Source organism: Macrobrachium rosenbergii, chromosome 56 (genome assembly GCF_040412425.1).
Source record: "Macrobrachium rosenbergii isolate ZJJX-2024 chromosome 56, ASM4041242v1, whole genome shotgun sequence".
Taxonomy (NCBI): domain Eukaryota; kingdom Metazoa; phylum Arthropoda; class Malacostraca; order Decapoda; family Palaemonidae; genus Macrobrachium; species Macrobrachium rosenbergii.
In genome coordinates, this window is record NC_089796.1 from 22,112,168 (window position 1) to 22,139,667 (window position 27,500).

General features: G+C 37.0%; 1 protein-coding gene across 1 annotated transcript in view; it reads right to left on the bottom strand.

The window, feature by feature from the left end:
• The window catches only part of LOC136836118 (major facilitator superfamily domain-containing protein 6-like), a 158,102-nt gene that overhangs the window by 89,158 nt on the left and 41,444 nt on the right, over nt 1–27,500 (bottom strand). The gene's annotated exons all lie outside the window — the stretch shown is intronic.

The following is a 27,500-nucleotide window of genomic DNA, read 5'->3' on the forward strand; positions in this document are numbered from 1 at the left end:
TAAAAACTCATCTCTAAAATTTCAATCTTTTTTCTTTCGTTTACATTCAACATCTACACTTTATTTCCATAGAGGAGAGTTAGTTCAACAGTGCCTTCATATATCCCAAGCCCTGTTTCCATAGAAACTTGAAGTTTCCTCCCAATCTTACCATCACCTGAAACCACTCCAAAATGTTTCTAAGAATCTACTGCCTCTATTTTCTCCCCGACCACAATAACATTCACTGCTCAACTTTCTGGTTCCAATTTACCCTCTAAATCTTACTCTTGCTCACGTTTCCTTCCAACTTCCTCCTCTTACAGGCGCTTTTAAACTCTATCACAAATCTCTGCAGTTTCTCTTCAATGTCCTCAGTCAATACTGTATCGTCCGCAGGTATCGGCCATTGCACATTCCATTCACGACCAGTCTTTTTACCCCACAACTGAGGACCTTCACCTCCTGTTCTTTCTAAAGCTTCTTGCACTGCTACATCACAAATTAAACAGCCAAACGGATATAAAACAACGTCGTCTCAGCCCCATTTTTACTCAGTATTATCCAGTTTCCCATCTACAAATCCTAACACTAGCTTTATTTCCAAATTAAAACTTTTTATCGCTCCCTAATTTCTAAATTTTATTCCACACAGCCTGCCCCTTCACCAAGTCTTTCATCTGCATGCTTAGTTCATGCTTTCCACATACCGCTTTTTCCCTTGAAACTTCTAACATCAGTGTTTCATAAGGAACGCCCGGCACAAACAGGCAGATGTATGTATGTATGTATGTATGTATGTATGTATGTATGTATGTATGTATGTATGTATGAATATGTGTATACATATACATATATATATGTAAATATATACATATATATAAATTCTGCATAGAATATAGTCCACCTACAATTCATGGGAAAATAATCAGTTTCTCTCTCTCTCTCTCTCTCTCTCTCTCTCTCTCTCTCTCTCTCTCTCTCTCTCTCTCTCTCTCTCTCAGACCAGCAACCACAAAACAAAGAAGCCAAAGCAACCTCCGAGTATTGGCCGCTAACGACACTAATAAAACAAACCGAGGAAAATGAAGTGTCACGCCCTCCGACGAGAGAAGTCACGGCATTCGGAAGAGAGAGAGAACGATAACAAAAACAACCGAACGAGATACGAGGAAATAATGACAGAAAAGAGCAGCCACAAACAAGTTCGCGATCACCCGGAGTCACAGCAAAATAGAAACGATGGAGGAAATCAGATCAAGAATGGTCTCTTCGTGTTAAGGTTCTGAAGTTGAAACATACATCTGGGTCAAAGATGTTATCTTTGAAAAAGCATTACCTAAAAATCTTGTCAAACGACCATTTTAAAGACGCTAAAAAAAAAAGGCTCACTCTTCAAACTTTTATAGAAAAAGTATTTCGTCACAGGGGAAGATGAATTAGGGGAAGATGAATTAAGTTCATAAACACGGATCAATGCAAATTCTTACTTAACGTTATCAGTTTCAGGTAAAACGGGAGGCGGATTCGTTGTTACACAATAAAATAAAATCAATATATATATATATATATATATATATATATATATATATATATATATATATATATATATATATATATATATATATATATATATAAAATATAAAGATATTCAAATACATGGCACTGAATTATATTTTGTGATATATTCACAAATGAAGGAAAAGGGGAAATGACGATGGTATTATTTTTATTATTATAAACTTAATATAAAAATATTCATCACAATAACTTCTAAAACAGCAGAAATAACAAAAAATAACAAATATATAATTCGATTAGAAACAGATCAATAACACAACTAACAACATAAATATCAATCGATCAGAGATAATGCCAATAATAAAATAACAAATATATCATTCGACCATATCTTCAGTCTGTAAGAGGTCGATGACCTTGGGGACACATGAAATTAAACAAGTAAAATTGCGCCCAAGTTTCTTCGACAAAAATCGAGTTTTCTGTACATCGTATAATGCTGTGTAAAACTCTCGATGTGCTGCAGTATGAAACTCTCAGCCTCGACCGGGCAGCGCTCAGTTGCTCCCCAGAAGCGGTCAAGTGAATGCGTCGGCGGCTGGCACCTCTAGTGGTGCCAGACGCACGATCCATGGCTAACCTTAACCTTAAATATAGACGCACGATCCATGGCTAATCTTAACCTTAAATAAAGTAAGAACTACTGAGGCTAGAGGGCTACAATTTGCTATGTTTGATGGTTGGACGGTGGATGATCAACATATCAATTTGCAGCCCTCTAGCCTCAGTAGTTTTTAAGAGTTGAGGGCAGACAGAAAAAGTGCGGACGGACAGACAAATTAGAGGCACACGCTCATCAGATATTCACTAACGAATAACACAAGGACGAAGAGGCATGTTCCACGCCTATAATGGCCTTTGTGCTGGGTATAATGTTCATTATCACTGACACCATTATGACAATACCCATTTCCGCCAGAAGAATCAACATCACCATTCACCATTATATTTGCCAATATCAGCTTGAGCATCATCACTACCACCACTGTAACTAGCAACTACATCATCACCGTCTTTCACCACAAGCATCACCACATTCATCATTATTACCAACACCATCATGATCATCACAAGCAACGTCACCATCATCAATGTAACCACAGTATATTTATCATCACCACCATCACAAACTTCATCACCTCATCACCATCACTACAGACACGAACTACATCATCACCAGTACCACCATCTAGTCAGCACCACTGTGCCATCACAATGGCATCACAAAAATGCAAGTGCCATCGTGAATACACCATTTCCTTCAGGAGTTTCCTGAAATGATAGCATTGCTTACTAATCTTTTTAAATGTGAAGAAGGTCCTCCCGAATAATAATAATAATAATAAATAATAATAATAATAATAATAATTATATATTTTCCGCTAAGTTTCCTAACCACAGGTTCATATGTTCGTCTACAATCGTCAAATGTAGCGTGACAAACAAAATATTATAACATCACTCATTCATAAAACTGCATCAGTCCAGCGAAACGTGAACTGTATCCATTAACATACGTCCTTCGACATGAAATTACAACCAACATTCAATTTTCCGGTATAAGCGCCTCAATAAACAGCATATTGACAACACAGTACATTTTGCCATTTGCATATCAAATAAATACTGATAGCAAAGCTTCGCAGGGACAGGTACCAGGATGCGAGAAAAACGTCAACAGGTTTCGCGTCGAGCACGCAAGGCCTGGAGGACTGGGCTGGCCACTCCCCATATATCATTATCACGTTGTGATTCCGCTCGTACGGTAATGCTGTGAGAGTGTTTTCCATTCCCTCGATGACTGAATACGGAGAGAGAGAGAGAGAGAGAGAGAGAGAGAGAGAGAGAGAGAGAGCCAGTTAATAACTGACAAGGATGAGAGAAGTCGAGATGCAAAAAAATTGTGCTTACATCATTTTCTTTTTGAAGTATTCTAATTGCAAGCTGAGCATAAAAGGACTCGCCCATTACTAATTGGTGGGGGAAAAGAAGGCGATTCTAATTCTAAAACGTCAACCAACTATGAATTTCTAAAGGAAGTTTCACGGATCCCTCGGGTCATTCCTATTATTGCTCAAAAAGAGAAAAATATAAATGGATTAAACAAATATGTAAAATAATCCCTAGAATTCCTATCCATGAAGGGACCCATAACCTCAGTACATTTTTATTCCATTCAAAATTCTTCCCCAAATGCCCCTTGTTTATAATTTTTGCTTCATATCTCTGTATTTGTTCATACACTCCTTTATTCCCATTTGCCTGCACGGGACGCCAGGGAGACAGGCCATGATGTAAATCGCCGCCATTCGCCCGAGCCAATCCTATTGTCAAACGGACAAACCTGTTTGGAAACTTGACGTCCGACTCGTGGCTTGAGCTTTCTGCCCGGGGTATAGAGACAGCCCCGCGCTGCTGCACCGCCTTCCTTCTTACCAATTCTCTCTGAATTGTTCCTGGATACTTTGTCCTTTAGTTCATCGTTCTTCACTTTTTTCATCGCCATTTGACACCAATTCCCTTCACCATGTTCTGCTTCTGTTTCACACCTTGGCATTACGTTAATAGGAATCCTCCCTTATGACCCTTTTAGCTTACGCAGTACGAATTAGTGCTCGTGCATTGTATAATAATAATAATAATAATAATAATTACATTGCTCCGGAATAAAGTGAGTCTTCTAGATCGTATTTCTCTACTTGTTATTTTCGTCACCTTTTGACGCCAAAACTCGTCGCCATATCCTGATCTTATCACAAACCTGGGCATTAGGTTACAAGGGAGCCTCCCAATCATTTTAACGGCCATTTTACCTTGCTCAGTATGAAACAATGTTCGTGTTGAATAATAATAATAATAATAATAATAATAATAATAATAATAATAATAATAATAAAAAATAAGATAAAACATTTTATCCACTGAAATAGCTTCCTGGTGTTTTTCCTAGATAACTTCAAGGCAAGCAATATTAGTCATTGTGAATGTGGCAAAGCATGTGATGAACGCTCTTCAAATGTATTCAAATTGTGAAAATAGATTTCTTAAGGTTTACCTGAATAAACTTCCAAATGCCAAAAAGTAAAATGAAGCTCTATCTAATTTCTAGATTATATATATATATATATATATATATATATATATATATATATATATATATATATATATATATACATAATGTATACATATATGTATATATACAGTATATGTATGTATAACTGAATCACGAAATATGGAACATACGAACTGCTAAGTAAAGGACAAAAAGTCGAAAGGCCTGGCGCCACTCAGTCGTTTCATTGTCTTTATATAATATATATATATATATATATATATATATATATATATATATATATATATATATATATATTATTCTCAAACACACGACTTGAAAACTTTTGAGTCATATGCTCACAGATTTCTAGATTTGCAAAAACTTATGAAAAGTAAGAATTTAAGTGCCAAGTATTCGTTAAAATTACCAGCATGGATGCTTTAAAACCGATAAATTTGAATAAAAATAATTATGATATTAAGTTAGACTGTCTGAACAAATTTCCTATTATATATATAAAACTGATTATTCCTATACTCTTATATACAGTGCATGTGTACACATGTACCTAACTATTATGTATCTTATAACTATCTTAACTGTCATAGTAATATTATAATTAAATATGAAAGTACAATTGTAACTTGATACTATACATATCTGTAAATAAAATTTGAATCATATCAATTATATATGTGCATGTACAATATATCATATATAATCTTTTTATACAGTAGCTATCAGTGAGGTTGATTGCAACCCACATTCCCTCTAGATAATGAAAAAGTTAAGTACCTTAGTTTTGCCAGACCACTGAGCTGATTAACGGCTCTCCTAGGAACTGGACCGAAGGATTAGACTTATTTAACGTGACTAGAACCAACTGGTTACTCAGCAACGGGACCTATAAGCTTATTGTGGAATCCGAACCACATTATGGCGAGAAATGAATTTCTATCACCAGAAATAAATTCCTCTAACTCTTCATTAGCCGGCCGGAGACTCGACTAATGAAAGTGGGTACAATAATTGAATAGGTACAAAATTACAAATACACACACACACATAATATATATTTATATATATATTACATATATACATATATATAAATATATATATATAAATATATATATATATATATATATATATATATATATATATATATATATATGCGCACGTTTATACGTTTTGTTGTTCATTATTGTCTTTCTCTTACCTTTTGGCTTTTGTACTTCTTTGTATTCTGCAAAAAACAACAATACAAAAGAAAAAAAAATTAGAAGCTGCATGCGACGTGTTTACTAGGGACTGTTGTAGGCATGTTAAAATAATTTCACACAGGTGTGGATGCATTGCTTGTGACTTGTGTGCTTTTGTTCCTCTGTTCTCCTTCTTATTTTTCACTGTATTTTCTTTACCTCTTGAATTTTTCTCTGGCTTGTCTTTGTCTGCAAAACATATACTTATTTTACTTGATTATAATTTATTATTTTGCCTCTTACTGTTTCGCTGATTTACTTAATCTTAATATAAACAAGCATTTTATATCTCATATATATATATATATATATATATATATATATATATATATATATATATATATATTACTAAAGGACCCTCATTCAAACTGGATGGTATCTAATGGAGTTTTTATTAAAAAAGTTGCAAACTTTTTCTTGGACAAACAGCTTGTAACTTTTTTAGTCTTTCCATTAGGCTCTCATCAATTTAATAGTCACTTTACAATAATTCTACTAATACCAGAACAATTGTGTATGTGATAAAGTTAATATATATATATATATATATATATATAGAAGAGAGAGAGAGAGAGAGAGAAGTCTACGGCCACTTTTTACCGAATATATACGTAACTGTAATATCTTAATGCCCTCTTAACTTTCTCGAATTCTTCGCTTTTTGGATACGCTTGTCACCATAAGCCTTAAGATCAAGTGCGAGAAATATGAAGAAATTCTGATGTGCGGTAGCGGAAACTTTTCCTGATACCGCACACCAGGCCTATTCATATTCATATATCTTCTTGGAGCTTAAGGCTTAATGTTCAAACGTATCAAAAAAAGCACCGAAGAGTCGAGAAGAGCATTGTAACTAATACAATTATATATAAACATATATATATGCACATATACTGTGCATATATTGCATATACATATATATATATATATATATATATATATATATATATATATATATATATATATATATATATATATATACATATACTCATATATATATATATATATATATATATATATATAAAGAAATTAGCTGAAAATTCGTATATAATAATAATAATAATAATAATAATAATAATAACAAAAACACTTAATTTGGTACGTTAAACGCATAGGAAACTGAGATTAACGCAGTTCATGTAGGTACTTAACAGAGGCATCAACGAAGCCTGCGCAAATTACGCGCATGAGAGGCGGGGCGAGCGGGGGCATGCCGCGAATTAACCAGCGGATTATTAGGAAATTGGGCAACAAGGTTCAAATGGCGATGAAAAATGACTTTTGAAAATCCTATAGTAGACTGATGTACGTTTACATACTGGACCAGATTTCAAAACATTCCTGGTACTGTGATTTGTTTCTGGCACAAAAAAACAGAAGGCACCTTCGAAATATACTAAAAGAAGGGTGACGTGTTTTACATGGAATGACTTTAAAACATTCCGTGTTGAATTGTGTTTGTGTATTAAATGAACAAACACTAGCGAACCTTCAAGAACCCAGCGTGTTTGTGACCTGCATGAAGCTTACAAAGCAACACAAAACCGCTTCAACACATTCCGAACAGCCTGACGTGCGCTCGAGCAGCAAAACAAGCGCGCGCAACAGAATAACAATTCTGTTGGGCTTCCAGAGTTCGAAACCCTAAAAATGCGTTCGTGCTTTGAATAAACAGTAAAATTGCACGACAGCTTGAAAACATTCCATGAGTAGGCTGTATAAAAATGGTCTGATGTGTGTATGTACAATTAACAAAATTCCAATCAGTCTGATGTATGTTTAAACATTACCATCCGAACAAATGAGTTAAATCAGTGAGTACATTGTAAAAAATAAATTGCCGAGCAGTCTGCTGCTCGTCGTAGATATTCATTCATACAAATAAGCAAGTTGTACCATGCGTTTGTGCAATAAAAGGAATAACAAACCAGCCACAGACAAAATCATAAAAGTTACAGTCTATAAATCCTGGACAATCAAAACATGGAGTTAGTCCTCAGTTAACGACGGTCGTCGAGAATCGTTAAGTTACAGAAAGATTATCAGAAAAAGCTATTTCTTTTTCTTTTTATGCTTTAGGGGGTTACCTTTAAATATTCTAATCACACAAACACACGCATAAGCCTCAAAAGCAAAGAGAACTTCAAAATAATAAATGTAAACGTTGCTTTTCACTAGATACGTCAACATTTTGCATTTCATGAATATATTAACCATTTCCTTAAATACACAAATAATATTCTAAGACGTATGCAAAATATTTTGCATTGTACTGTCTTGCCACCCACCAGAATTTCTGAGTGGGAGAACAATTCACTGAACAAGACTGAAATTCCATTCCTCAGATCATTTCTATCTACCTTCAGGCTTATGTTTACAAAATACTCGAGAACTCTTCCAATTTTGGCTTCAAGCAAATCTGCTCAGAAATGTATGTAATATGTATGTATGTATGTATGTATGTATGTATGTATGTATGTATGTATGTATGTATGCATGTATGCATGTGTATAAACACAACTACAAACAAAATTTACATAAAAAAAACTCTTTAGACAACAAAAGAACAGATCCCTCCACAGACATTCAGAAGAAACAAAACACTCGTAATTAATGCAGACCTGAAGAAATGAAAAACACGGGTATCGGTGAACCACAAGTATTCATTCTGATCGGCCGAGTTAGGTTTGGTCACGTTAGGTTAGACGATTTGAGAACTGGTGACAGCACACCAGAATCGAAAAGAAAATTCAATTGTTATCAAACATGAAAGCCGCAATTTTTGCAGATCATACGATATATAACTTTAAAAATAAAATAAAGTCAGGCATAGAGATTAAATAAAATAGAGAGAACGGGACAAAGAGGGATGAAGAGCTCAGGAGAAAACTGTGCAAAACAAAAAAAAAAACACTCCAAAGCACTAAGTAAATAAAATAATAAGCCAAAAGCAATAAGATAGGAACGATTATGCAAATCCAATGGGTCATCAGCCAAATAAAAACAATGAATAAAATAACCATTTGCATATATATCAAGTTAACAGCAGGTTCCTTCTTCAGTACCGATAAGCCAACTCATTAAAATGTAATTATGAAACTCCCCGAAAAACTCAAGGCGTAAGTGAGTTCTGGATTGTTAAATAAACCACAAAAATTTGCTTCAGCACCAATCAGAGTTTTCTGCTTGCAGCTTATAATGCTGTATGAAACTCTCAACCACAACCCATCCTGTTACTTTATATAGAGGTACCATACGCACGATCATAGCTAATTTTAAACTTAATTACAGAATAAAAACTGAGGCTGGGGCTGCCATTTGGTATGTTTGATGACTGGAAGGTGGATGATCCAGCATACTAATTTCCAGCCCTCTAGCCTCAGTAGTTTTTAAAATCTGAGGGCAGACAGAAAAAGTGCGGACGGACAGACAAATAGCCATCTCAATAGTTTTCTTTTACAGAAAACTAAAAGGTATTGAAAGTCAAATCAAGGTGGTCCACTCTCGAAGTCCCAATCTCCACGAAGTGTGAGAAGGAATGCATGACAATGCAGCGTAGCAGATATTTTTTTTTTTTTTGAGACGAGAGGGAGAGAGAGGGAGGGGTAATTAAATGCTAACAAAACATAGATAAACGTAAAAACCGAATGGCAATTGCTGTTAACTCTTAACATTTACCGAAAAGACCCGTCGAAAAAGCTGATTGTGAGAGACAAGAGACAAAATGATAGTGAGAGACAAAGAACAAACAATCAAAAGTGCCAGCAATGTAAAGCGCCTAAAGGCAACTGAATGACGAAGGAAGCGCCGTATATAGATAAAAGAAAGTGGGAAAAAACGTACAGACACTGTGCCAAAGGCCACAGATGCTGACGCCCACTTGGTTGTTATTAAAAGCTAAGTAAATTAGCGCCCCAATTCTTTTAAAGTAATAGTCATGTTACAAGTAAACATAAGAACTATTTTAAGATGTTACTTAGCCCCGGGGTTGCATAGCTTAGTTCTCTTTTGTCCTCAAATTACACATCCTACGTTTTAGGTTAGGTTGGGTTGGGTTGGGTTAGGTTAGGTTAGGTTAAGTTAGGTTAGGCTAGTATGGCTTGACTTAGCTATACCTGGTGCGAGTTAAAAAGCAGTGGGTCTGGTCAGTTCTTGGATGGATGCCCAACACAGACAGAGTAATCATGCAGATCAAACGACACATTTTTTAAACTTATCCTCAAATTCGAGCAAAACAAACACACAAACAAAGAAACAGTGACTTAGGTCACCCGAGGTGGCATCTTTCATTCTGCTCTCTGCTGACGACCGCGTCAATACCGTCTACCCTGCGCGTTTCGAAAACCGGATGCATGAAGAAGAAGATGTGAATGGAAGACTTGTGATGTGAAACTGGTGATGTGTGCACTTCCCGCCAGTCTGCATTTCTGGGTGCACATATTCACGCAGGCTTTACTGTATCTGCCTGTCTTCATGCATACAAATATATTCGTATAACGTTCTTTCGTTTGTCTCTCTCTCTCTCTCTCTCTCTCTCTCTCTCTCTCTCTCTCTCTCTCTCTCTCTCTCTGCCCATCTGCAGTGTCACGCATCAACTGGCATTTTTCACTCATTCCCACTTTCCAATATCCTCCTGGATTGACCTAACCCACTACCCGACTCCCCACGTCTCTCTCTCTCTCTCTCTCTCTCTCTCTCTCTCTCTCTCTCTCTCTCTCTCTCAGTGTATCAGACATTAGCTGTCATTTTTCACTCATTCTCACTTTCCAATATTCACCTGGATTGATTTAACTCTCTCTCTCTCTCTCTCTCTCTCTCTCTCTCTCTCTCTCTCTCTCTCTCTCTCTCTCTCTCTCTCACCGCATTCTGTTACTATGCTACCTCTCCTAGCTATGAAAAGGGGGTTGGAGAAAGTAGCTATTTCGCCCGCGTCTCACAGACTGTTCCCATTGGGACGACGTGCATTTCTAGCACATACCAGCTGCACAAACACCGACACATACACAGCACAAAGACTGACGAAATAAACACAAAAAAAAAAAACACATGCATTCAACATTTTGGCTACATAAGTAAAACCCCATGAGTGCACAAGCAAATGCACACGGACTGCAAGGAAACCTAAAGTTACGGAGGCGAGCACACAAACACTTACCGCTGTAACATACAAATACACACGATTTAAGAACTTCACAAACACACCGACACATGCGGAGTACACAAACATGAACTCACATACGCGGACTGCATGAATAAATAAATATAAGCTGAATGTACACACCCACAAAACATACTACACAAAATCCACTTACTGGCTGTACAGTACTACGATCACACGCAGAGACTACACAATCTTCATACACCTAAACAAACAGAGTCAGTAAATACAAAACTACGGAAGGAAATTACACGGATATAAACAGCAAATCCACAAATATAAATGGCAGATACACAATATATACGCCTAGTATGAGCCGCACCTCTACACGTCCTCCATGCAGCAAGAGAGACATCTGGGGGATAATCGCTAGATTTCGAAGACAGGGTCAACAGCGACCTCCAAGCGTCCGCACTTTCTCCTTCTGCGTTCATGAATAACAGTGCTATGCCTTAACTGCTAATCATTCTTTCATTTCTCTTAAAATATTCTTGGGACATCGTCAGTCCTTGTCCATCAAAGTAATGTTAAAAGAGGTTATTGAACCATTTGTCTATCTTTCTATTTTTTTTTTATTAGACAGTTGCCTCTGAGGTTCTCTCTCTCTCTCTCTCTCTCTCTCTCTCTCTCTCTCTCTCTCTCTCTCTCTCTCTCTCTCTCTCTCTCCTGTGCTGTTTTTGCTACGCGGTACAAAACTCACTGTTAAGGTCAACAGGCTCAAAGATGTTACTTGTTATGTGATCGACCTCAGGCCTTCCTTTTGTCAAGTGAAGTCATCAATAACTAAGTTGTGAAATATATATATTGATATTGATATATTGACACATTTGTTCATAAGCATTTGTAGCTTAATGCTTGTATATGAATCACGGTGATGTGATAAAATTCATTCATAATATGGCTGCGTGCGGCAAACGCACTACACTGTTAACATGGTAGAGTTAAGTTAAAGTATATCTTAGTTTAACCAAACCACTGAGCTGATTAACAGCTCTCCTAGGGGGGCTGGCCCGAAGGATTAGATTTATTTTACGTGGCTAAGAACCAACTGGTTACCTAGCAACGGGACCTACAGCTTATTGTGGAATCCGAGCCACATTATGACGAGAAATGAATTTCTATCACCAGAAATAAATTCCTCTAATTCTTCACTGGCCATCCGGGGAGTCGAACGCTGGGTCAACAGCTTGCTAGCCGAACATGGTAGAGTTTGGTTGATATCGATTCTAATTACAAATACCTGAGTACGACAGTGATTTGTAGGTGGGAGTCGGTATCAACATATACCTCCCTTAATGGCTGTGTGGTTTAAGGCATCACTGTAGTCCTGAGTTCTTGTCTTCCGTGGTTCGAGCCCACGAGTGAACGAGCTTATTATCAACTAAAAAATTCCCCTTCGGGTAATATATTATTTCCGAGGCAGAGCGAATTGGATATTAAAGGACATTTGTACTTAATGCTTGTATATGAACCACAGTGATGTGATAAAACTCATTCATATACATATAATATATATATAAAAAATCACAGTAGATGCACACGTGACTTCAGTATATAAGTGAATACCACAGAAAAGTGACAGGCAGAATTTCAGTGCCATGCAGGCGCTTTCACGTGTTGTTCATTGGTGCCTCGAGAAGATGCGTGAATGAACAACACGTGAAAGCGCTTGCTACTGAACTTCTGCCTGTCATTTTCCAGTGGTATTCGCTTTTTTATACATATATATATATATATATATATATATATATATATATATATATATATATATATATATATATATATATATATATATATATATATATATATATATATCTTATCGTGTCCTCTTATCTCTTATCAGGCACTTCCTTTGAGCCAATCCCATATTTCTCCACCAATTATGATATAAAGAATTTAGTCAACGTGTACAACCAAGGATTTGTAATTTCATCAAAGATTTCAACCGAAAGACTGAAATAAATAAGCAATTGAATTACTTAATAAAACGTATAATACATACGGAGGTATGACTGAAAGAAATATACTCGGTTAAATTAATCTAAAATCAAATTATAATTAAATATACAAATATACAAACAGCGCATCAGAATTATCTGTTGAAACTCACGAGGCTTGCCTGTCTCCAAGGAAGGACTATCAAATACAGCCCCTTGAATATTTTAGGCCTTAATTTCCCTGGGGCCTTACACACAGGCCCAGGCACACTATCTCTCTCTCTCTCCCGATGTCTCACACCTCGTCTCTCGACCACATCTGGTCGGAAAAAAATATTATTATTATTATTATTATTATTATTATTATTATTATTATTATTATTATTATTATTGTGTCTATACAATTGAAAATTATGGTAATATACGAGAGGTTTGAGCAGTGGTGAGGAAGGCTGGCCCCAGGCTGGACGATGCTCGTCTAAACATGGAGTTCGTTAACAACGCGGGGAAAAATTAACACATACAGTACATTACAAATGTATATGTATGTATATATTTTATATATATATATATATATATATATATATATATATATATATATATATATATATATATATATATATATACATATATATATACATACATATATATATATATATATATATATATATATATATATATATGTATATGTGTGTGTGTGTGTGTGTATGTGCGTGTGTGTACATACTGCATTTGGTTTAGTTGAATAGAAAAGTATTATCATTGTTTTTTTAATTGCATGGGTAGGAATAGTAACACTGGAGGCAACAGCACCATCACTAACATTATTACTCATAATAGTAAAGGAATTTACATTCACAATTAACATTATTTTTCAAAGCCATTATTATTAGTATCTTTTTTAAGTGTACACAGTCAAACGAAAGAGCCAAACCAGGCATTAAAACTTAGAAACTACAAAATGTCCTTTCTACTTTGAATGTCACGTAACTGATACGGTAAGATTCTTTCTTTCATCAAATGCTCCATGCACGATGAGAGCTGCTGTTGACGCGTCACAATCGCTGTGGTCTTCGAGTCTGTAGCCTACAGAGGTGATGATGCATAAAAAAAAAACTTACGAGTTATGATGGACTGACTTTCGTTTATTCAGTGCCTTTAAAATCCAACCACAGGAAGAATTAACCACCAAAACTTCCTTCGGAACAAGCATAGCCTACCAGAAATCTGAATTCCCAGCAAACGAATTCTTAGATCGCAAACCTCTTCTACAGCTGAGAAATCCAAACACAAAATGATCCACTGTCCTTAAAACTGCATTCCGTCTCCACCAAATTCTAACAATTTGTTGCCTATCACGAAGTAACCTGGCTACCGAAATCTACGGTAATGGTTCGTATAGTTTCACTTTCTGAAACATTGACAACTTGAACCCGGGCCGAGCTATCTCCAACCAAGAAGGTCCAATTCCCGTTTCCCTTAACCTGGTCTCTCGTTGCCAGACACAAGGCCCACCTATGGTATCATTTTGGCACATCCTACCGATGATTTCTGGAATATTATTATTATTATTATTATTATTATTATTATTATTATTATTATTATTATTATTCAGAACACTACCAATCAGTTAAACAGACAAAATGACAAATTACAAAACGAGCCGAACCCAGGGCATAACCACCTTAGCGAGGGTAAAAATGAAATATATCAAAAGAAAGGTACGAAATCGAATATGTCTTCCGATATGTTCACTTATCATTCATTCAGCGCGGTCATTACGTTTACTATAAAAACTTATATTAGCATATAAAGAAACAAATAACAGACATTTAAGGTACATCGGAACATCAAATCAGAAAAACGTGATTTGCCGGACAACTAATGATTCAAAGAAGATAAATGTCATCGTATTTAAACATTAAAGCACGGTGCTGACAACTGAACCGAATGCTTGGAAATGAAAACTTTAAAAAATTATTTACAAGAGCAGAGAGCGTGGAAATATAATTCAAAGAAAAATGAATTATCTCAAAATAAAGATCATCCGGCAATAATACACCTGTAGACACCAGGTATCTTTAAACACAAGACTTAAAAGGGGCGTCAAGGGGAGAATATTCATATACGAGGAGATCCTTCGAAACCGCACTTCGAAGGAAAGGAGCGGGAGTGGAGAAGGAATCTTCATGGGAAGGCTTCCTGACATATACAGAGGCCGACGGAAGGGGGATCCATGCTCTTTCGTAGGCCATGTCTAAGTATAAAAGGAGAGAGAGAGAGAGAGAGAGAGAGAGAGAGAGAGAGAGAGAGAGAGAGAGAGAGAGATGAAATAAAATTAGGATCTGGCCCCATAATAAGGTTGTAGAAATCTTTCAAAAATTAATGCAGGGAAAATTCCAAAGTCTGATAGCAGGCGGAAAATATATATATATATATATATATATATATATATATATATATATATATATATATATATATATATATATATATATATATATAATCCCTTTCCCCTCTGGAAGTGGTGGCGCTTTTGTTTTCTAAGCGAGTTTTATGGGTGGGGTTGCAACCCCATGCTCTTCTATTATATCCGCAGCTAACTGGTGGGTAGTAGGCCAAGAGCGATCCTCAGACCTAGCAAACGTGGGCTGACTGTTGCAACAAAGCCCAGTTTGGTTGATTTCACCTTATTCATAGTGGGCGTTGGAACCGCCAAGTTTCTAAACCTATAAGAGAGAGAGAGAGAGAGAGAGAGAGAGAGAGAGAGAGTCTTATATTTCCTACAAATACTCGACAATACATATCTATAAAAAATGAGAAACAATGAGGAAACGAAGGCAGGTAGAAACCGATGGATGAAAGGAGAGAGTGAATGAGTATAATACAAACAGGTTGAACGAATACCTAAAGAGGAGATGGAGGCGGGGGAGGGGGAAGAAAGACATGGGCAGGAGGAGGGGGAGGAGAAGATACTGGTGGTGGTGGTGGTGCGAGTGGATTGGGGGTGGAAGAGGAGGAGGTGATGGGGGAGGGGGGAGAGGGAAGACAAGATCAAGAATCTGGATATGACAGGATTACCAAAGGAGAGGGATGGAGGGCAGGAGGTGGACCAAGTCCAGGGGTGGGTGTCGGGTAGGGGAGGGGAGGGGGAGACAGGCACCCCACGTGTAGTGGCATGTGTGGGCATGGCTCTGCTGCCCTCTCAAGTCCGGCTGCATAAAGGACCGCCAGTTGTATTATCCGCAGGAAGACTCCACCAAAAGTTCTACTTTAAAAATGTTACATTGTGCCTTACACAGCAGGATCACGAGGGGACATCTGTTGGAGGTGCAGCCGCTGGATCGGATATGGAGTTGGGATGAGAGTATGGCTGACGATAGGCCTGAAACCTTCATCAGACCTTAGGTCTATTGCAAGCTGCTGCGGACCACAAAAAGGAACTGAAAATCCCACAAAGGCTAAAAGACAGAGAAATGGTAGAAGTAAGGTGTTTCCTAGAGCTATACACATTCTTTTCCACTGATACATTAACAGTGGTGACGGAAGGTGAGGTAGAAGGAGGTAGACAAGGAGGTAGACAAGTGGGCAGACCCAGGAGGCGACAGAGACAACCGCCTGGCCAGGGTCCACTTGCACTGGATGGATGTTCGAAGATGTACAAGATGCTGGGGATGGAGGTGGCGCAGGAAACCAGAGTTGTGGAGGAGTCTGTGATGAATGAAAATGAGACAATAACTTCCCAGAGCCAACAATGCAAGCGACGTGGTGACATTACACAGTAAAAACAAGTAAATGAAGATGACGAAAGGGTACACTTTATTCAGTCTCCGTGTACAGAAAAATCAAAGGTTCTCTTTTGATTTCTTATGTTTGGCCATGACAGACTGCCCCGCAGAAGCTGACAAAAAACTGAGATCTCTAGAGATTTTAAAGAATGAAATTTCCTCGAATTTTATAGAGTGAAAGCTCTCTGAATTTTAAGACGGAAAGATTCACAGACTTTTTCAACACAAGGAGAGGGGAAGGAAAAAGTGAGTTCCAAATAGACACGTCTTTCGGACAGAGGGGGATTTGCCTAATGGAAACCATAAAGTGTGAAATAGCCCTTTAGCCTCGTAATGAGACCCCCACTGAAAGAACATTTGTACACTTAGGGGAAAACAATTTCGGAAATAATAACACAGACTGCCAATATAGGAAAACACCATCGACTCGAGCAATAATTGGAGCTCGACTCCGAATATGGAGCCCGGTATGAACACCTTGAGGGGGTCCTCTTGTTGCAAAATTCGGCAAGCCCTGATCATGATCATTGCCGGAGGTGTACCTGATGGCTCAGGATAGTTGCCTGTGGATGGGATAATAATAATAATAATAATAATAATAACAACTATATTCATCACCATCATCTTCATTAATATTTAATAACAACTTCAAACTGAAACAATAATACCTTAACAATTCCGTCTTTACTTTAAACCCGCAAAAGAAAGAGAAAAAACTAATAATTCATACCTACAAAATGAAACAAGCAAACACAAACGCTCAACCCCACAACAAACAAACAGAACCAAGCAAACGAAGCGAAATGAACCAGCCAGACTTGGCGCTCTCAGACAGACTCCCAAACCGCGGGATGAACTTGGAGGATGAAAATCACTTAGGAAGCCTTTCTTTCCCGTTGACGCAAAATACCCCGTTGCTAGAGGATGAGCCGTACCCCCTTACGCCATCAAATCAGAGATGAAAAGCCAGGTTGGACCCTGGATGTACAGCAAACGGGTAATTAACAGAGTTCTATAGAATGGGTTATTATTGTATGGGCTGCATGCAACAGGATGTCTGGCGCTCTCTCTCTCTCTCTCTCTCTCTCTCTCTCTCTCTCTCTCTCTCTCTCTCTCTCTCTCTCTCTCTCAGGCGGGGTTGAAGTATTCGCTTTCAACTAACACTTTTATATATATATATATATATATATATATATATATATATATATATATATATATATATATATATATATATATATATATATATATATATATATATATATATATATATACATATATAATATATATATATATATATATATATATATATATATATATATATATATATATAAATATATATATACAATATATATATATATATATATATATATATATATATATATGTGTGTGTGTGTGTGTAAATATATATATATAATATATATATATATATATATATATATATATATATATATATATATATATATTATATATATTTATTTATATACAAATTATATACATATAATTATATAAAGGTTTCCATTACATTCTCTCTCTCTCTCTCTCTCTCTCTCTCTCTCTCTCTCTCTCTCTCTCTCTCTGTAGGCTTTCCATTGTTCCTGAGTGCTACTCGATCAAGCACACTTCTTGGCAAGACACTGAACAAACGTCACAGGCCTCGATAGGGTAGAATTACACATCCTGACACAGTGATGGCTAAACAAAGAGCTGGATAACGAGAGAGAGAGAGAGAGAGAGAGAGAGAGAGAGAGAGAGAGAGAGAGAGAGAGAGAGAGAGAGAGAGAGAGAGGTCACTGAAATATATATACATATATGTATATATATAATGTGTATATATATTACATATATATATACAAATTTGTATACGTAAATAAATATATATTATGCATACACCTACATTATACACACACACATTTTTATATATATAAGTATATATACAGAGAGACAGACAGACAGACAGAGAGAGAGAGGGGTGTCATAATTCCAAAATTATTCCTATTATTGAAAACATCTGACTATATTATTCCTTTTTATAGCGATAATATTATTCCAGTATTATTCCTACCATCAGAAGCTTATCCTCAAACGAGGCGTCCGATCCCCAGCATACATCCTAAGGGTGGGCGCCGGATCTACAGTAGGTAGGATGGGGGATCCTGAAGTAGCTCAGCCGCCCATCCTATCTCATCTGCGGGCCAGGTCATGGCTAGGACACGAGCTGTGTGCCAACTTTCTCTTAACCCAATTAAGGAACAGACTATCGTAATGACGCCCTCTTGGCTTTTTTTCCTATTTTTTTTTTTTTTTTTTTTTTTGGCGAGGAACTGAGCGGGCGTTGTTGTTCTTCAGCATTTGTGCAAAACCGAGAATATGGCAAAGATATAAAGGAAAGACTATATATATATATATATATATATATATATATATATATATATATATATATATATATATATATATATACATATATATATTTTATGTATATATATATAATATATACATTTATACATCACTTATATATATATATATATATATATATATATATATATATATATATATATATATAGTCTTTCCTTTATACCTTTGCCTTATTCTTGGCTTTGCACCTGTTTCCTTCTATCTCTCTCTCTCTCTCTCCCCCTATATCTCATTTAACTTTATTTTGCCCTGTTTTCATTTCACTCGATTGTACGTCATAACTCATTCCCATTGACTATCAATTACTAACCTTAAGTTCATTACGTATCTTTTCGTCCTAATTTCTTCCAACTAATGACGACACTATATAAGAGATCATCTCTTGTTTTTCTCATCTCAACCTCACCATCACTCTCGCCGTCAACACTGTCGTAATAACCGCATGTATATTTATTGATACAGTCGTCCCCATCGACTCTAGCTCGTCTGGAAAGATGGGTATGGCCGGGATATGGATGGGGTGGGGGGGGATATGTCTTACTGTTGCTCTGGAATGAGAGGATGGAGGGTGATTGGGGAGGATGGCCGTTTAGATAGCCGGTAGATTCTGGTGAACAAAAGGATCTGTCGCAACACTTTTCCTCAGGTAAGGATTAGATATTCATATCTCCTTCTCCCACCTCCTCCTCCCCCTCCCCCTCCTCGTCTTCGTCTGTTTCTACTTCTACTTCTCAGCCTCACCTTACCCGTGGTGACAGAAGTCAAATCTTCCATTGTTCTGCGATCTTAGCCATCTCTCAGACCTGGGCAGCCTGTCTCATTCCTTGCCTGATGACGAATTGAGGGAACGGACGCCAATGACGTCTTCTGCTCTCTCTCTCTCTCTCTCTCTCTCTCTCTCTCTCTCTCTCTCTCTCTCTTTCTCTCTCTCTCTCTCACTTTAGCAGTCCTCAGTGTTACTGGGTACGACTTAGGCCTACTTATGGTTGAACTGGGGACGCTTCTGCAATGACGTCTTCCGACTATTTATACTCTCTCTCAGTAGGACTCGGTGACCTTACAGCGTCGACTAATGGTGCTTGAAATGACTTCCACTAACTTTTCTTCTCTCTCAACTTTAGTTCAATATTTCTTTTGCTTAGAAATGCTTGCAAGGTATTCTCTCTCTCTCTCTCTCTCTCTCTCTCTCTCTCTCTCTCTCTCTCTCTCTCTCTCTAATTTTCGGCTGAATGTGTTAGTAAAATAAATGGTGACTCAACCCATTTGGGATATTTGTTTGTGCCATCTGCCATAATTTCCACCTCCAATCCTCTCTTCTACCCAGCCCAAAAGAGTCTCACCTGTTTAATAAACGAACGTCTCTGACTTCCAAAGGTTAAAACATCAGAGACTGATCTTAACGAAAATAACTGGATGACATCATTATCCTACTATTTATTCTACCTGCCCATAATCAGTATTCATACATTTCATTTTAGATAAAGTCCTTTACTAGCATTCTTTCACTTACAATATTAACCTAATTGTTCGTACATAAGAACTGCCACCATGTCCTTTTGACTAAGTCACAGAAAGCGTTATATCTCAGTGGAGCAGCTAGACAGTCAATAAAACTCTCAATGCAGAATCACACTATTTCAGATCTGTACGAAATCATTGCTATTACTGTTCTCTTTATTACGATTAGCTTTTTAAGTTTAAAGGTACAAACAAGTGTGAACACAGATAACTAAACCATTAATTTCGACTCATTTCCGTTATATATTTGGTTGATAGAAACGGTCCCTGAAACAGCAGTAATTATCCACAACTTTCCGGATAAAGATTTGTTGTTATATAAATCAACGTAATTAATTGATATAATACCTATCCCTAAAGCACAAACGTTTTATACATACATATACATTTCACTTCATACACACACATTATATATATATATATATATATACAATATATATATATATATATATATATATATATATATATATACATACATACATACATACATATATATTATATATATATATATATATAGGATATATATATATATATATATATATATATATATATATATATATATATATATAAAATATATATATATATATATATATATATATATATATATATATATATATATATATATATATATCGTAATTAAACTGCGTGGGTTTACAAATACTTTTCTTTCTCATTCTCTCCGAAATGTACGAAACAGCCACTTAAAAAAGAACATTAGCTATCATACGATTCAGATTTTTTCTAAACTAACTCTAGTACATCAACACATTTCGTTCTAACTGAAACCGCGCATCACCTGCTGATACCCGGAGACAAAACAATAATTTGCAAGATCAGAATATGCAAACTCTACCTACATTCTGCACGTGAGTAGAGAGAGAGAGGAGAGAGAGGAGAGAGAGAGAGAGAGAGAGAGAGAGAGAGAGAGAGAGAGAGAGTTACAAATCAACACAGTCCCACAATGCTGCCCGGTAAAGAAAAAATGATATGAAACAGGTGTTACCAAACTTCTGTCCGTAACAAAGGCTTACTAAATTTTTTCCCACTGTTCTCGAAATCTTAGTTCCTCATTTAGCAGGTCGATATCGTGCTCGCCTAAGCACTCTCCTAGGCCCTTTCGATTCTCCGGCCGGTCAATGAGAATTAGAGGAATTTATTTCTGGTGATAGAAATTCATTTCTCGGTATAATGTGTTCCGGATTCCACAATAAGCTGTAGGTCCCGTTGCTAGGTAACCAATTGGTTCTTAGCCACGTAAAATAAATTTAATCCTGGGCCAGCCCTAGAGAGCTGTTAATCAGCTCAGTGGTCTAGTTAAACAAAATTATACTTAAGACTCTTTTTTGCTGGCAAACCGAACTGCACTCTAAAAAGTAAATGGTAACACACGTATTGACCTCTTGAATGTGTATCCATAGCTCAAACCTTTAGGGAATACATACACATCATACATCGTTCAAGCGAAGATACAATCATTACTACCCCTAAGCAATTCATTGCATTTTTAAATTACTACAGTTTTATCTATTTATTTATCAATGTATTAACTGATTTTAATTTTCCAAAATTGATCTCTCTTCTTTCTGTATTTCCTGTTACCTTCTATTACCTCTTTTAAATCGACACCCACATTCTTTGGAGCTTGAATTTCAGGTTATTGGCTCTGTAACCTTGTTCCATATGAATAGGGTCCATTAGGTTAATAATAATAATAATAATAATAATAATAATAATAATAATGTAAATAATAATAATAATAATTCCATGTTTCGGTGCTAAATGTATATAAAAATATCAATTAACTTTAAATATATTCTACAGCGTATAAAGTCAATACTACATTTATGTATATGTACAAATTCATTATTGCCCTACAAATTAACATTACGTAAAATAAAAACGTCACTGACTTCACCTCACTGAAAACCACTCTTTGTCAACGGAATCACTTATGAACAAAATAGCCCAGCCCCCTCCCGCACCCGCCTCATTAAGCGCGAATGCCCCGATGGCAATCATCTCCCGCCCCTTTAAACGCAAGAGGAAATCACGTTGAAACCCACACGCTGTTGCCGTCATTGCACTAAGTGTCCTGATTGCAACCGCAGACCGCAGTGGTGTAGGATAAGATATGCCCCAATGCATGGTGAAGGTCAGCCAATTTCGCGTCGAGAGAAAGTGATGCTTTTCTGCTTTAAGTGATACACTCCGTTATTACTCGGAGTTTGTTCTGTGGTTGATGAGGCGCCCCAGGAGCCTGATGTGCGATGCTGCTGTGCCTTATGGAAAGAGGCTGCTGTTGGGATTTCAGAGAACAAGGACGATCATGACTACCTACAGAGAATACTACACTTAGTTTATCATTATTTTAACTACATATCTATTATTATTATTATTATTATTATTATTATTATTATTATTATTATTATTATTATTTTGAGATATATTATCAATGTTATTATCATATGAGGAATCTTTTATTTTTCATTAATATCAATATCAGTAGTTGTGAAAAATAAACTCAGCATATTAACAGCAGTGGATATTTTACCATCATTAATATCCTCTTTCCAAAGGAAAATATATGATCAACTTGTGAATATATCATAATTTTTCCTTTACTCTTTATTCCGCCCCTATTCAAAACAAACACTGGGCGACAAAGAGCTGCACACAATATAGCTCATTACAAAATTAAACGGAGGAAAAAATAACTTTATTCCAACGACCCATGCAGATATTAAGGCATCACTTAGGGCTTTTTGATATACCAAGTAATTATGGTTTGGACGTATTCCAATACAAAGTTTCAATGTGATTTCTGGTGCAGTTATGTATGTGTTCATTCACACACAAGCATTAACAAATTGCAGCAAATGAATATGTTACACAATTAAATGTGTGCGAACACCAGGATACCATAATCTACTCTCGCCGTACTGGAACTGATGCTAATCAGAAACGCATGTTAAGGTCAAACCTTGGCGTTGCGTTCCGTCGTGGACGACAGGATAGGGCTGCATGGAATCGCAGTTGCAGGATTTTTAAAAGTACTTCTATTTAGGAGGATTCAAATAAGCTGAAGAAGCGAAAAGCGTTAGGTGCTAGACTGACTGACTTTACTGCAATTTTTTTCATACTGAAACGTCTGGTTGACTACATTTTTGTCTGTCTACAGTCTATCACCCTCTTCAATACGCTTAGACACAAGGAAAACAACGCGGGGGATAATGATTCGCTGCACAAGGGAAAACAACGGGGATAATGATTCGCTAGACACAAAGGGTTAACGCAGGAATGTGTGATTCGCCGACACAAGAGGAAGGAAACAACGCAGGGATAATGATTCGCTTAGACAAGGAAAACAACGCAGGGGATAATGATTCGCTTAGACACGAGGAAAAAACAACGCAGGGGATAATGACGTTCGCTCAGACACAAGGAAAACAACACGGGGATAATTGATTCGCTTAGACACAAGGGGAAAACAAACGCAGGGGGAATAATGATTCGCTTAGACACATGAAAAACAACGCGGGGGATAATGATTCGCTTAGACTACAAGAAAAACAACGCAGGGATAATGATTCGCTCAGACACAGGAAAACAACGCAGGGGATAATGATTCGCTCAGACACAAGGAAAACAACGCAGGGGATAATGATTCGGCATCAGACACAGGGAAAACAACGAGGGATACTAAAGCTTAGACACAATGAAAACAACGCGAGGGGATAATGATTAAAGCAGACACAAGAAACAAAGCGAGGGGGATAATGATTCGCTTGGACACAAGAAAAATACTTATGAGGATAATGATTCGCTTTAGACACAAAAGAAAACAACGAGGGATAATGATTCGCTTAGACACAAGAAAAACAAACGCGGGGATAATGATTAAGCTTTTTAGACACAAGGAAAACAATGCAGGGGGATAATGATTCGCTTAGACACAAGAAAAAACAACGCAGGGGATATTGATTCGCTTAGACACAAGGACAAGCAACTGGGGATAATGATTACGACTTAGACACAAGGAAACAACGCGGGGATAATGATTCGCTTAGACACAAGAAAAACAACGCAGGGGATAATGATTCGCTTAGACACAAGAAAACAACGCAGGTGATAATGATTCGCTTAGACACAAGAAAAAACAAGCATGGGGATAATGATTCGCTTAGACACAGAAAAAACAACGTGGCAGGGAATAATGATTCATTTAGACACAAGAAAAACAACGCAGCAGGATAATGATTCCTTAGACACAAGAAAAACAACGCAGGGGATAATGATTGCTCAGACACAAGGAAAACAAGGCAGGGGATAATGATTCACTCAGACACAAGGAAAACAACAGGGGATAATGATTCGCTCAGACACTAGGGAAAACAACGCAGGGATAATGATTCGCTAGACACAAGAAAAACAACTTAGGGATAATGTTCATTTAGGACACAAGAAAAAACAACTTGCCAGGGGATAATGATTCGCTTGACACAAGAGAAAACAACGCGAGGATAATGATTCGCTCAGACACAAGGAAACAACGAGGGGATAATGATTCGCTTAGACAAGAAAAACAACGCAGGGGATAATGATTCGCTTAGACACAAAGAAAAACAACGCAGGGGATAATGATTCGCTTGGACACAAAGAAAAACAACGCAGGGGATAATGATTCGATTAGACACAAGAAAAACACAAGAAACAACGATCGAATAATGATCCAAGGAAAACAACAAGGTGGAATAATGACACGCTTAGACACGCGAAAAACAACGCAGGGGATAATGATGCAGCAGACAAGAAAACAACGCGAGGGGATAATGATGCGCTTAGACACAAGAAAAACAACGCAGGAATAACGATTTTGCTTAGATACAGAAAAACAACGAAGGAATAATGATGCGGCTTAGACAAGGGGAAAACAACGAGGGAATAATGATACGCTTAGACACAAGAAAAACAACGCAGGGAATAATGATACGCTTAGACAAAACAACGAAGGGAATAATGATGCAGCAGACAAGAGAAAACAACGCAGGAATAATGATCGCTAGACACAAGAAAAACAACGAGGGGAATAATGATAACGCAGACAAGAAAACAGAATGGGAATAATGATACGCTTTGAACAAGCAGAAAAACAACGAAGGGGAATAATGATACGCTTTAGACAAGGAAAACAACACAGGGAATAATGATACGCTTGGAGCACAAGAAAAAACGGAGGAATAATGATCCGCTTTAGACAGAGGAAAACAAGCGCGAGGAATAATGATAACGCTTAGACACATGAAAAACAACGCAGGGGATAATGATGCGCGCTTAGACAAGAGAAAAACAACGCAGGGAATAATGATGCGCTTAGACAAGAAAAACAACGAGGGAAGAACGATTAAGCTTAGACACAAGAAAAACAACGAAGGAATAATGATACGCCGTAGAGACAAGAAAACAAACGCAGGAATAAATGATTAGACACAAGAAAACAACGTATGGGAATAATGATATCGCTTAGACAAGAAAAAACGATGGATAATGATACGCTTAGACAAGGAAAACAATGCAGGAATAATGATACGCTTTAGACACAAGAAAACAAGCGCGGGGAATAATGATACGCTTAGACAAGAAAAACAACGAAGGGAATAATGATACGCTTAGACAAGGAAAACAATACAGGAATAATGATATGCTTAGACACAAGAAAACAAACGCGAGAATAATGATATGTAGACAAAGGAAAACAACGCGAGGGAATAATGATACGCTTTAGACACAAGAAAAACAACGCAGGAATAATGGTACACTTAGACACAAGAAAAACAACAAAAGGGTTATAATGACATGTTTAGACAAGAAAACAACGCAGGGAATAATGATACGCTTAGACACAAGAAAAAAACGTAAGGGAATAATGATGCGGCAAACAAAGAAAACAACGAGGGAATATTGATACGCTTAGACACAAGAAAAAACAACGCAGGGAATAATGATACGCTTAGACACAAGAAAACAACGCAGGAATAATGATGCGCTTTAGACAAGAAAAAACAACGCAGGAATAATGATGCGCTTAGACACAAAGAGAAACAACGCAGGGAATAATGATACGCTTAGACACAAGAAAAACAACGCAAAGAATAATGATACGCTTAGGACACGAGAAAACAACGCAGGAACAATGATACGTTTAGACAAGAAAAAACAACGCAGGGAATAATGATACCTTGAGACACGAGAAAACAATGCAGGGGAATAATGACACTTAGACAAGAATACAACGCAGGGAATAATGATGCGCTGGCACAAGAAAACAACGCAGGGAATGATGATACGCTTAGACAAGAAAAACAACGCAAGAAATAATAAAAGACGAAATACTTGGTTAACCATTTTCTCGTATTAAGTGTGACGTCACAGAAAAAACGATGAATGGAACAAAAGGGACGAAATATATAACAAAACATTGCCGATGTGAGGGGTCGTAGTCTCAAGTGCCGTCGCTAAAGGTAAAGTAAAACAATGAGAGAGAGAGAGAGAGAGAGAGAGAGAGAGAGAGAGAGAGAGAGAGAGAATATGACTACAACTCCTTGTGTGAAAACCGAGATCCGCACTTTAAACCCGTTTATCTTGATCTTGCTAAAACCTGAAGACCATAATATTCCCTGGGGGAACTCTGCAACTTGTAGCGTCTGGGACACTTGAAGAAAGTTGGGGTGCAAAGCGGATGAAGACGTTCCCAAGGCTTGAAAAGTTAAACCCTGAGCGCCAGGATGCGTCGGTGAAAAACAGATAGACGAACCAATT